The sequence below is a fragment of the Tachypleus tridentatus genome, chromosome 4 (assembly GCF_004210375.1).
Source record: "Tachypleus tridentatus isolate NWPU-2018 chromosome 4, ASM421037v1, whole genome shotgun sequence".
NCBI classification, from domain to species: Eukaryota; Metazoa; Arthropoda; class Merostomata; order Xiphosura; family Limulidae; genus Tachypleus; species Tachypleus tridentatus.
In genome coordinates this window covers 86,229,364-86,241,682 of record NC_134828.1, presented here as the reverse complement: position 1 = coordinate 86,241,682, position 12,319 = coordinate 86,229,364, and the positions used below count along the sequence as shown (strand labels likewise).

Here is a 12,319-nt window from a genome sequence, read left to right as displayed (position 1 = left end):
TATACATTTGAATATGTCCGGAATTCAAACCCATGTGTCATCACGTCAGAGTATGTAAATAAATTCTTCATATGATCCATTGAAATGTTTGTAATTAAATTTTTATGAAGTACGCTAAATGTGTAATAAAGTAATAACTTTTGTCGATTTGCTATGTATCATCCATTTTTGTACATCTATAGATTTTAAAAAGCATGTTAGAAAGTCTTTGATTTTTATTGTTAATCAATATTTTAGTTATATATAGTTATTTCAGCTAATTCGTAATTGAGTTGAATGAGGAACTATATAAAGGTAGCACAGAAGAAAAACAAAGAAGCATGGCTATTGTCAGATTTCAGCCCGAGGGTAGACGCACGCGCACAAAAGAAAACTATAGAGTGCAGAGGCGGTAGAAGAGATGTAGTTAGTGGATCAGTGTACTAGCACCTCCTCTCAGGACTGGAAGAGACGCAAGAATGTGACAAGGTATGACTAGTAGTTCCATAGCAAAATCTGAGGTTTAATTAAAAAACTGTAGTCATAACCAAAGAGAAGATAGATAACACAAAAGACGTAATCACTTGAGCCGATACTTTCAACTTCTGAAGAGTACCAAACTTTTTTCTTGCTTCGTGTATCCATATATGAACAGTCACTTGTTTGCTTCATCAAATAGCAGAGGTATTCTAGCGTGTTACCTTTCTTCATAAAAGATTCAATTGATTTGATGAACTAAGTAGTACAGATAATTATTCTTCTGCAAATTGTAAACAGGTAAGTTCATGAAATTTGACCTGATATGTCATTGTTACCTTATTACTGGTAATGAATTATATATCTATGTCATCTGTGATTTTTCTTATTGAACTGATATGTGCTTTTTATTTTGAGACATCAAAATTTATGTTAGCCCACGAGTAGCATACTGACCATTAACCAACATTATGCTATTGTCACGAATAGCTATAATGTTTTATTTTTATAAAAAGAAAAACTGTTTAGCAGTTATAATAATCCATATAATTTGATGTAGATTTGGCAGTAACACTGTTTTCAAAAATCTATCTGTCTAGTGACTAGTAATAGCGACACTTTGCTTTTACTCAGAGATTTACTATCATTTTCTCCCATTGGTGATTTTTACGTTTTCGCAATTACTTTTGGAAAAGTATTTCAAGTGAGAAACTTAATTTTTATCGTGATGTTAAAGTCGAGCTGAAAATGTTATTATAAAATATAAAATTCAACAAATTAAACTGAGCTGAGATAGTCTTCTCTCCAGCCATTACACCAGACTCGTTGTTCTATAGTTTCAAGCCAATCAATATTTATCAGAAAATGCACTCGTCAGGTAGAGAGAAGATACGAGTCTTGTTTCAGACGTCCTCTTAACACGCAAGGGTTTTCTGCAAGCAAAAAAATTGGAAGACATGATGCACGATGTCTCGCTTCACAGTGTGTTGCTCCACAGGCTGTATCTAGCTATAATTAGCTTAACAACAACATTATTGTCGAACCACAATAAAGAAAGGTCTTTCTTTTTCTCTTTGTTTTTATATTGAGAAATATATGTTCATTAAAAATGTTTTCGTACTTAAGTATGGTCAATTAAGTTGAAAGATCGGTTATGTAAATCTTTTAATTACTAAGCATAATAAAGAAAACCATGAATAAAGTTAATGAGCTCTCTGGCATGTTACTAATTCAAAAGCTGATTCAAGTGTCCTTTGAATTAATTTACTTTGAGAAATATGCAATAATATTACCTCGCACAATATACTTTTCTATAAGTACCACCCTTTTTCATATGTTATTATTTTGTTATTTTGAAACTAAAATTTTACTATTTATTTATTCGGAGTCGTTTAATTTGTTATGCTCCAATAATAAAATATTTTAACTTCAATTAGTAAATTTTTAGTTGAGTTCAACTAATTTAGTGCTGCCATCTTTCGTAAAAATGGCACAATATATATATGTATGAAACATACTTGAACGAAACTCAACAATGTATTACAAAGATGATTTATATATTATACCGGTCTACGGAGAGTATAAATACTAAATAGTGCATTCAAATAAAATATCACATCTGAGGCACTGAAACTTATTTTGTACTACTGTCGGTATTACTATGTAGGTAAAAATGAACATAATTATATATTCAGTACCTTTAATTTAGGTTTTAAAGTAACATACTTAGTAGTGAAATACAAGAAATTCCATTTCATTTTCAATGTTTGGTTAATAATTCATCACTTTCAAATCCCTCGTATATTTTATTACTGGAGCACTAGCATTTGTTTTGTGTGTTTTACTTCTTTTACGTATTATACATCCTTACATTTTACTGCTTTCTTAAAATACATTTTAAAAATATTTTATCTTAAGCTATTTTTATTCTTACAAGTTCCGCTTTCCAGAAGTTTCTATTATAGTCTCTGTGCATTACAGTACTTCCCCTTTTCTTTCATCCCTAAACTGCAAGACGTAACAGGTCTGCAAACAGATCAATAATTTGTTCGGATCTTTTCTGCTAGCCCCTTTCAGGAGCACAAAGAAGCTGTGCTGTGGTTGCCAACAACATTCATGATTTGCATAATAAAGGCGAACAAAGGCACTCGTCCAAATGTCGATTATCTGTGTAACGTTTGTGTACCAACACGTAGATCAAATAAGTGTTGAAATGGAGCTTCGTTACTTGGGACTTAATTATGTGCTTCCTTTCGTCAAAATTCACTCTTTTCTGAGAGATAAAAAGGAAAATATATATAGCTAAAGTCCTAATGTAGATTTATGTTACATACCACATATTCTTAATACATATATTTACTTAGTCACGTACTTAGACAAAGTTCCGTTATACACCATTCCTTAGTATCTAGCCACACTTCCTTTCTGCATGTAACATTAGAGATATGTTCCTAGATATATCTCTCTAACCGATCGTTCACACTTCTCTTCCAAATATACATACTGTATTTTTTGCACTATGTAGTAACACTACCGCTGTAACTTCGTATCTAGACAAACACTTCTATTAATAGAAATAGATCACGTTTTTCTCCAAATAAATAGGCTCATTTCTACTAAATAAGTATGTAGCTTCACTTTATTACAAGTATAACGTATCTTCTATTTTATTATATATTTAACACTTCCTCTGTAAATAATTATTTAGAACAGTTACATATCTATAAAAATATAGAACAGTTGATATTAGAGTAATAAACTAAAGTATTTTCTTATTAATATAGTTAATGTTAAGCACAAAGCTACACAACGAACTATCTGTGTCTTACTCACCACAGATATGGAAACTCGATTTATAGCGTTTATAAATCACCAGAGTTTAGATTGACCTTTGAGCAGTCGATGGACAACGAAAGGCATTTTTAGTTGTAAGCTTAATAAGAAATAATGGTTTTGAACCACATGATTTACTAAAACTTTAACAACATTTAATAGTAAATATTATAACTTGCTACTCAACTTCGAAGGTAATGATTTCAGAGAAGCTTTATATGGAATCTCCATTAAAATATTATGACATAAATTATACACACACGTAAATGTATACAGTGTAGATTACTTCTGTTACATCATAGCCGTTTTGATGTGTGTTTAAAGATTACTTTTTGCAACTAGCATATGAGTATTAGCTGGAATATGTGGACACATGAGGTCATTCACATAAATAATCCCACTTTTGTAAGATTGATAACATGTAAATCATTAGGCAAACTGACTTTAAACAGCAATGAGGAATGTATGTACAGTTAAGCCTAACAGAAGAATAAATTAATTTTTTTCCTGCTTTTAGCCTTCTACTAACATATTGCTCGTTTTATAATTTTTTTCTATCGACTTTTAAAACCTGGAGACGTTCTTAAAATAACCTTTCTTAATTATTTCCAGTAATTGAAAATTAAGTTGACACGGTGACTGGATTATGTTTGGATCACTAAGAGAACTTTGTGGAATAGTATGGAATATATCCTGATATTAGCGTGGATGAATCTCCAAAATACCTTAGCTGCTCAGACGTGAACATCACTGCAGTTAAATGACTTACTTGAAGTGACAAAGAAAATAAAACGTTTAGATATTAGAGTATGGCTATTATATTTGAAGGAAGGACTTTTCTAGATTTTGTTAGCAATTGTTTTTAAGAGAAAAAACAAACAAGAGATAATTAACCAAACTTGTTCAGTGCCACTGTTTTGGATATATAGCTGCACGCTGCACCGTTATAAATGTAGCAGTCTTCATAAATATACTGGGTGTGCTATTGAAATATAAAGGTGTACAAATTATGAATGAAAACATTTTATCACTTGCTCTGTGTCCTGTTCATATAGTGACTTAGGATTTTAAACGTCATCGGGTTGCACAAAAGTTGCCCCATAATGAGGATGAATGAGACACTCGTCGACAACTCAACTCAGACTAACTTTGAAACTGCCCATAATAATTTAAATTTATTTTCTTTTACTGAATAAATAGAAATTCAGTTTTCTCAAGTACGAACAAATTCTGTACATATCAAATAATTTACAAAGGCAGAAGAAAATCGCATCTCAATTATGTTTCTTTGAATGTCCAAGATATTTTCTCTTGTTCTTGAACATTTGCTAAATTCTATCCGACAGGCAATATACATGTCTCTTAAGTGTCTTTAAACACTTGCTATCTACTATCCATCAGGTGATAGGGATCTGTCTTAGTGTGTTCTTGAACACTTCTATTCATCAGGTGATAGAGAATAGTTATTATTTTCCTGGTTATTCAATAATTTATCTTTATTGTACAAATGTTGGGCACGATGGTTTATGGTAGTTAAAAAAGAAAGGCATTCTATATCGTTTTACTGATACTGAAGGTCTTTATTCCGTGAAGGTTTATGTGTTAATGGCTATCAAATTGTTCTTTTCCCTTTGTATAACCCTTTTATTATTTTTTGTTGCTACAAATTGACTCGTATTGTTCGAGATGTTGACTTTAGTATGAAAATAAGTACTTATTGTAATAATAAATTTTATGTAGTTCAGGTTGTATAGATGTAAATTATCAGAGCTTGAAAGTTTTTAGAGCATGATTTTCCGTATTACATGATGAATCCCCTGGGAACATCAACCCTTTTGTATCTGTAAATCACTTAGTAGTAAAAGTTATTTACGTGTTCTATCTAACACTTTTACTGAGTGATCGTCTTTCTTCTGAAATTTTGTTGCGCTCAACTTGTAATTATTTTTCCTTCCTCTGAGAAGTTGTCATACTCACTTGTGAAATTCGATCCTACCTCTTGTCTTCTCTCCTACTGTTTCTAATGATGAACATTTTAATTCTATTATTGTTGAAACTTCACATGAACATTCTATTATTGTTGAAACTCCACATGAACATTTTAATTCTATTATTGTTGAAACTCTACCCATCGAAAACTCTCAGAGGCATTCACATAATGTAAGTTCACATTGATGAGATATATGGGGAAACAAATAACACTTACCTATTTTTCGGTGTATTAGATGAACCCCTATTTTTAAGGCTATCTTCAGGGAAAAAAATATTTTTTATTTATTTGTTCAACATCAGTATAATCTTTTATTATTCTTTAGAGAACTCCAAAAGCAGTAGGAACATAAAAACTTTTACCTTCGGTGTATAGGACTCAGTGGGTTTTGAGCCCCTCTTTTGGAAAAAAAAGTTCGTCTTCTACATCAAAAAATACAGTAGTTTATAGTTCTACTTTGTAAAGCGTGTAGTACTCTATGTCAGATTTTTACTTATGATGCTTTTGAATCACTATAGGCTAATTGAGGTTCAGACCCAAAGGAACGTAACACATAAGAAAATACAATTGTAAAGAATTTTGTTTTATTTAACCGAAAACAGTCTTTATTACTTCTTCAGAACAAGTTTTGGACTTTTCACAATATTCTTTTGTTGTACAATATATGTATTGTGTACTGAAAACACTAAACGTGAGTTTTATACGCAACTTTTACGTTGCGGAACTTTTCCTGTTTTATTTGTTTTTGTTTCTTAACCTCTTTTCCTAAATCTAAAACGATTTTTTGTCATCTTATCGTCCTATTACATTGTTAAGTTACGGCACCCAATAGAACTCTTGTTCTAGGTCCATTAAATTCAAAGAGCATTTATTTTTACAACAAGCTGGTTTCGTTACGAAAAGAAGTACTGAATGTCATTTTCAATTTCATGTATTTTTTAGCCTAGCTATTTTCATTCAAGATTGTGTTTTGGCTGTTTATCAGACATTAAATCTGCCTTTGATAATGTTTCTATTACCAGTATACTTAGTAAAATGTTTGATCTCAATTATCAAGGACAACGTTTATGCTAGCTTCATAATTATTTGTATTATTCTACTTTCTCTGTAAAAATCCAAAATTTGAATTTAACCAGAATTTCTCTAGTCCAATAAGTTTCTCAAAGATTTCAATTTATTTTATCTTTTTAATATCATGTTGAACAATCTGATGAAAGGTTTGTATAAGAAAACACCTACAGTGTTTATGATGACGATGTCTTTCTTGAATGGACTTGTGGGAGTTTTACATTTTTTGTCACTTTTGGCAGGTTAGTTTATATTTATTTGTTTCAATACTGGAAAAACTTGAAGATTCTCATTTCCTTTTTTAAGTACAAGGCAATAATTTTTGCTCTTTATCAATTTACTACTATTCTCTCTAAATATAAATATTTTTAACATTGATGTTTTTGTAATAGAATCAAATACGTGAGCTTCATTTTTAATAATCATAATTTTCGGGAGGCTCATATAATATTTTTAGTTGTTCTTTGCCAGAGGTGTCTTTACTTCCTTTTGGTAGTATCTCATAACTAATGGAAAGCCAATCGCCAAACAGTTTTATTGCAGTACCAAGAGATTGAATCTGGCATGGCCAGATGGTTAGGCGTTCAACTGATAGTCGCGAGTTCGAATCCCCGTCGCACCAAACATGCACGCCTTTTCAGCCTTGGGAGCGTTATAAAGCAATGGTGAATCCCACTATTCGTTGGTAAAATAGTAGCCCAAGAGTTGACGGTGGGTGATGATGACTAGCTGCCTTTCCTCTAGTCTTACACTACTAAATTAGGAAAGGCTATCGCAGATACCCCTTGAGTGGCTTTGCGTGAAATTCAAAACAAACAAAGAAACAATTAAACTAAAGGTCTACATGCACACGGCAGGCTACGTTTCATTTTCTTTCTATTATTGGCTATAACAGTGAAACCTACAAATTTAAACATATTTGGAAATAAGACAAAATTATAAAAAAATTAATATCGCTGAAAGTTTGTTTCAGAGCAAAGTTATATCTAATGTAATCACGCAAGGTTTCGAACTTTGATTTTAGTACTGTTCACATGTTTAAACAATATTCACGATATGCGTAATAGTATGCTGAGTGTTACATCAATAAGTGTAATAAGTTCGAGGTTTCGAACTTCGGATTTTAGTACTGTTTACATGTTTAAAAACATTCACGATATGTAATATTGTATTTTGATATCATAAATATTATTTCTTCTTACAGTTCAAGTCCTAATTCGTAACTTTGTTTACTGTTTAAATTGGATTTTTACTAGGAACTTTTCCTAATTTGTAAAAAGAACGCCGCATGACTGGATAGGTAGGGCGCTCGACTCGCAAGCTAAGGGTCGCAAGTTCTAATTTCCGTCAAACCAAACACGCTCAACTTTTTAGCCGTGGGGCGTTTTAAAGTCACGGACAATCCCATTACACTGTATAACACAAATTTTGTTCCTGGACTGTATGTGTTATTTCTTAATTGCTTATATTGTAAAAGTACAGAAATTGGCCATTATTCCCTACAAACGTTGCTTTATGACCTGGATAATAAAATTTAGAAATTAACCTATTTTTTGTCTAAAAACTGGTAAATTTGAACATTTTCATTTACATAAGGTCAGAATAAGACAACATATGAATCAAGATCTACATGTATTTATACTAAACTTATATAAAAATGGCCTGGCATGGCCAAGCGCGTAAGACGTGCGACTCGTAATCCGAGCGTCGCGGGTTCGCGCCCGCGTCGCGCCAAACAGCCATGGGGGCGTTATAATGTGACGGTCAATCCCGTTGGTAAAAGAGTAGCCCAAGAGTTGATGGTGATGTAGCTGGCTTTCCTGTAGTCTTACACTGCTAAATTAGGGACGGCTTGGTGCAGTTGGCTAACAACCTATTCGCTTAAATACCTGTTGAAGAATCCGCAAGTGAGTGCGGCCCTATGTTCCTTGATGAAATCTAATGGTGATAACTAACTCACTAACTATGTGAAAATGAACAAAAATGTTTAGAAGTGAGTAATTTTTTTTAAATTTGCGACTGTAAGGTAAATCACATTCACGTATCAGCTCTCAAATGTTGTCTCCCATCATGTTTTCGTTATACGCTCTTTAGTAGCGGCGTTCAAAGTCCAGTATATCTTGGTGGAAGCGCTCGCCTTGCTCTTATGTTGTCCTTGAATTTATCAAGATGAACGTAAAGGATATGGACTTTCAGGAACATCCTGCAGCCCATTTTGCCGTAGTTCTTCACCAGAGCCTCAACCAGTTCCACATAATTTTCGGCCTTGCTGCCCTAAGCTTTTCTTTCCTTCCCACTGATCTTCTTGGGGAATTCTGTGCACTCCAGGATCTTCTTTATTTGTGGTCCAACAAAGACACCAGCTTTGACTTTTGCTTCAGGCAGTTTAGGGAAGAAGTCTCGAAGGTACTTGAAGGCTGCAGGCTCCTTATTAAGAGTTGTCACAGATTGTTTCATAAGACCCAATTTTATGTGTACAATGGTGGGAACAACACCTTCTGGAGGTCCACAAGTGGCTCACACTTAACATTGTGCCTCCCCAAAGAGAACTCGGTCCGTTATGACCAGTGCTTGCTGTTGTAGTGCGCTGCGGTGTCCCTACTGTCCTAAAGACAAAGATAATAGGGAAAGTTGGTAAAGCCTCATTAGATACCCGTCAGGAATGCCACCATTTTGAAGTCTCTGATAACCTCCCAACTATACTCATCGTACTTCAAGGCTTCTAGCAAGGTATTGACGCCTGTTGTATTCCTCTTTGAGGTGCACAGAAAGATATTTAAATTTTAAAAGGTCTAAAATTTGTATAATATAAGATCTTATTATTCAAACAAGCAAAAATTGTCCGTCTTACCTTCTACAGTTTTTTTTTTTGCAATGCTCGCAGGTAAAATGAGGTACCCAGGGTTTGTCTTGATCCCGACAGGCATGCCAAAATATGTCTTGTAGTCTTCACACATTTTAACAAATATTGTCACAGAGTAGTTTTTCGCTCTAGTCTTGATAAATTGGCTACATACATAGCAGAATGTGTCTGTAGAATGCTTGCAGCTTCTTGATGTCATCTTTGATAAAATCAGATAGATCTATATGTTCACTTGAGCAACTACAACTAAACTGAACTGGTGAATGGTGAGCTCCTGTATATATAATACTATGGAAAATTCTAGAAACTTCTCAAAGGTTTTTGAAATTTCTCGTAAATTCTACAACATTCTAGAAAGTTCTTGAAAATTCTTGTAAGTTCGAGAAAATTCTCTATCAGCTACTCAGCACTGAATCTACCTGGAATGTTCTGGAAAATGGGTAAATTTGAAAATTTCATTACCCAGATCAAAAAAGCAAAGTTTGAAAAGAAAAATAGGTCTTTTCCATTTACTTTAGGCATAAGCAAGTGGGAAATAACACTTTCTGCCCAGGAAGAAGAGAAAGTAAAAATTTTGTTTCGTAGTGTTATTCGTTGCTAAAAAGAGTAACCAAAGAGAAGGTGGTAGGAGGTGATGACACTATCTGCCTTCCCTTAAACTGCTAAATTAGACTGCTCTAAACCTCGTGTAGCTTTGCAAGAAATTTAAAAACAACAGCATACATTTTCACGTATCTCTGGTGCTTTTTCTGTAAGTAACTTAATTCCTTATTTTTTCAAGTTAATTTGTTTATTCATTCTATATATCATCTCATATTAATATCCCTTATCTGTATATATTATTTTGTTAACTTCAGCCGTTGGATAAAATCTTTGCGGAAATTTGACTTCCATATTCAAAATTACTTTTATCATCTTAATATGATATTGTAATGACTTGTAACAACCCTTCTACTGTTTAATTTGTTAATAATTGCTCACCTTATGTCTCAATGGAATTCGTCTTTTCACAGGAGCAACAGCGTGATACTTATATATGTTGATAGCAACTTGAGATATAACTTCTGCGAAAGAATAATTAAGTATAAATTAAAATAAACTATTACTTGAAAGGTATCGAAATATTTGCGTTGAGGGAGCAAAGTGCATTATGGGAAATACTTACATAGTATTGTGTTTACTAAAAGGTTATTTTCAATTTTGAGAACACATTATCATTTTCAGAGCACTTATGTATAACTAAATGAGAACAGTGTGAGATAAAATAACCTCTTTTTCTGTTGAAACAATTATAATGTAAACTCTAGAAAAAATGTAAATTTATTGATTTTGATGTTTGTTTTCCTTATAGTTGACAATTTACATCATCAACCTGTATTAAAGAAGTGACGAGTGGTATTGTGAAGACACATTAATGCTTCTTCAGTAAGTTTATTTATTGCGTGTGTGTTTTGTTATAGCAAAGCCGTATTGCGCTGTGTTCACAGAGAGGAATCGAACCTCTAATTTTAGCGTTATAAGTCCAAAGACTTACCGCTATCTCACTGGGGGACTTGTTTATAGTAAAGCACACAGCTATACATAATAAACTGTTCATGCTCTACCAGCCGCAGGTATAGAAACTCTATTTCTAGTGTTATAACATAAGTCTACTGATTTATTGCTGAGCAACGAGATGAACCATCTTCAATACGACGCGTCATAACTGAGAGAGCTTTATCAAATAGCATCTATGGAAAGCAATATTTAAAAGTTTCTATGATGCCATAAAAGCTTTCAGGTTATAGTTGTGCTTGTTGTGAAATAACTCTAAAAAGGAAAAGTTTGTTATAGTAGTTGTTGTTGTTCTTGGTTGTAACAACATTTCTCATTTTAGAATTTTAACATTGAAACGTAATATATATATACGAATGTGAGTTATTGATATACCTTGCCTTTTGATATTTAGAAAGTGACGCTGCATGTCTGTGTTGTTCTCACCAGTTCCACAAATTGACTACAGTCAATATATCCATTTAAGTAGTGCCTTACTCTAGTATTTGCGTTGTGTTAGGATTTCAGTTATGCATCAAGATATTTTTATAAACCCAAGTTCATTACTGTACCCTTATTGTCATTTTAGTTTGTTTAATTTTGTTTGGAATTAAGCTCAAAGCTACACAATGGGATATCTATGCTCTGCCCACCACGGGTATCAAAACCCGGTTTTTAGCGGTGTGATTCTGCAAATATTCCACGACAATAACACTAATTTGGAGATAATTTGACTGCAGTTTTAAACAGATTAACATAACTCACTTATTAAACACTCAAAAGTGTTCGTAACACACTTCAGATTTATATTGTTATACATGTTAAAAAAGCGCTTTAATTCTCTTTTCGATAATGTGCTATGCATCAGGTATTTTTAAGTAGTAGTGTTTTTTACGCATGTACTTTAATTACTCGTTGTCATGGTCAGTATAGTATACAATTATTCGCTTTTGTTGTTAATTAATTACGAAGATTTTAGATTTCAGCTATTAATTACTAATTAGTTTATATATAACGACTCGGTTGCTAATCTGTTACTATCCTCGGGAGTATGGGGTGAGTATGACTGTATGTAGTAGTAGGAACTCAAATTCGATATTGGATCTTCGTGCTAAAAAGACATTCTTGTTGTTAGAAAACACATACGTTCAAAAATTCATTAAAGATAAAGATACGAGATCCTTTGACCAAAGTGCTTTTGAATGGTGAATCTTTCTTCATCAGGGATAAATTATTTTCCCTTATGAGAGAAGGTCCAGCTTTCAAAGCATTACGATTAAATAGTCTCGTAGTTTTGTGTTACAAAGGCAAATGTACTATTAATCTTTCCTGTCTCTTACCTTATTATGATTTGAATAAATTAAATATTCAAATGATTTCGAGAGGATTATCAGAGTTTAATCGACCTCTATACGAGGTTGACTGTGTTATCAACCATAATTAAAGCAGAAAGCTTCTTTTATATTTATTTTTGTACCATTATTCTACCGTTATTCTATTTTATTATATATTCCTATTTAAAAGTATCGGGCTACTGCAGACAGATCCTATCACACAGTCCAACATGTTTATTGTAC

General features: G+C 32.8%; 1 protein-coding gene across 11 annotated transcripts in view; it reads left to right on the top strand.

Moving 5' to 3' along the window:
* The first annotated feature begins 356 nt into the window (after positions 1-356).
* Positions 357-12,319, top strand: part of LOC143249617 (cAMP-dependent protein kinase catalytic subunit 1) — a 102,037-nt gene continuing 90,074 nt past the window's right edge. For 2 of the 11 annotated variants that reach the window (XM_076499769.1, XM_076499764.1), the window contains exons 1-2: positions 439-756; positions 10,561-10,634. The gene's annotated coding sequence lies outside the window, so the exon portion shown is untranslated. Of the gene's footprint in view, positions 757-1,292; positions 1,514-10,560; positions 10,635-12,319 lie in introns of all 11 variants that reach the window. The other 9 variants (XM_076499777.1, XM_076499774.1, XM_076499770.1 and 6 more) reach the window with 8 other exon arrangements.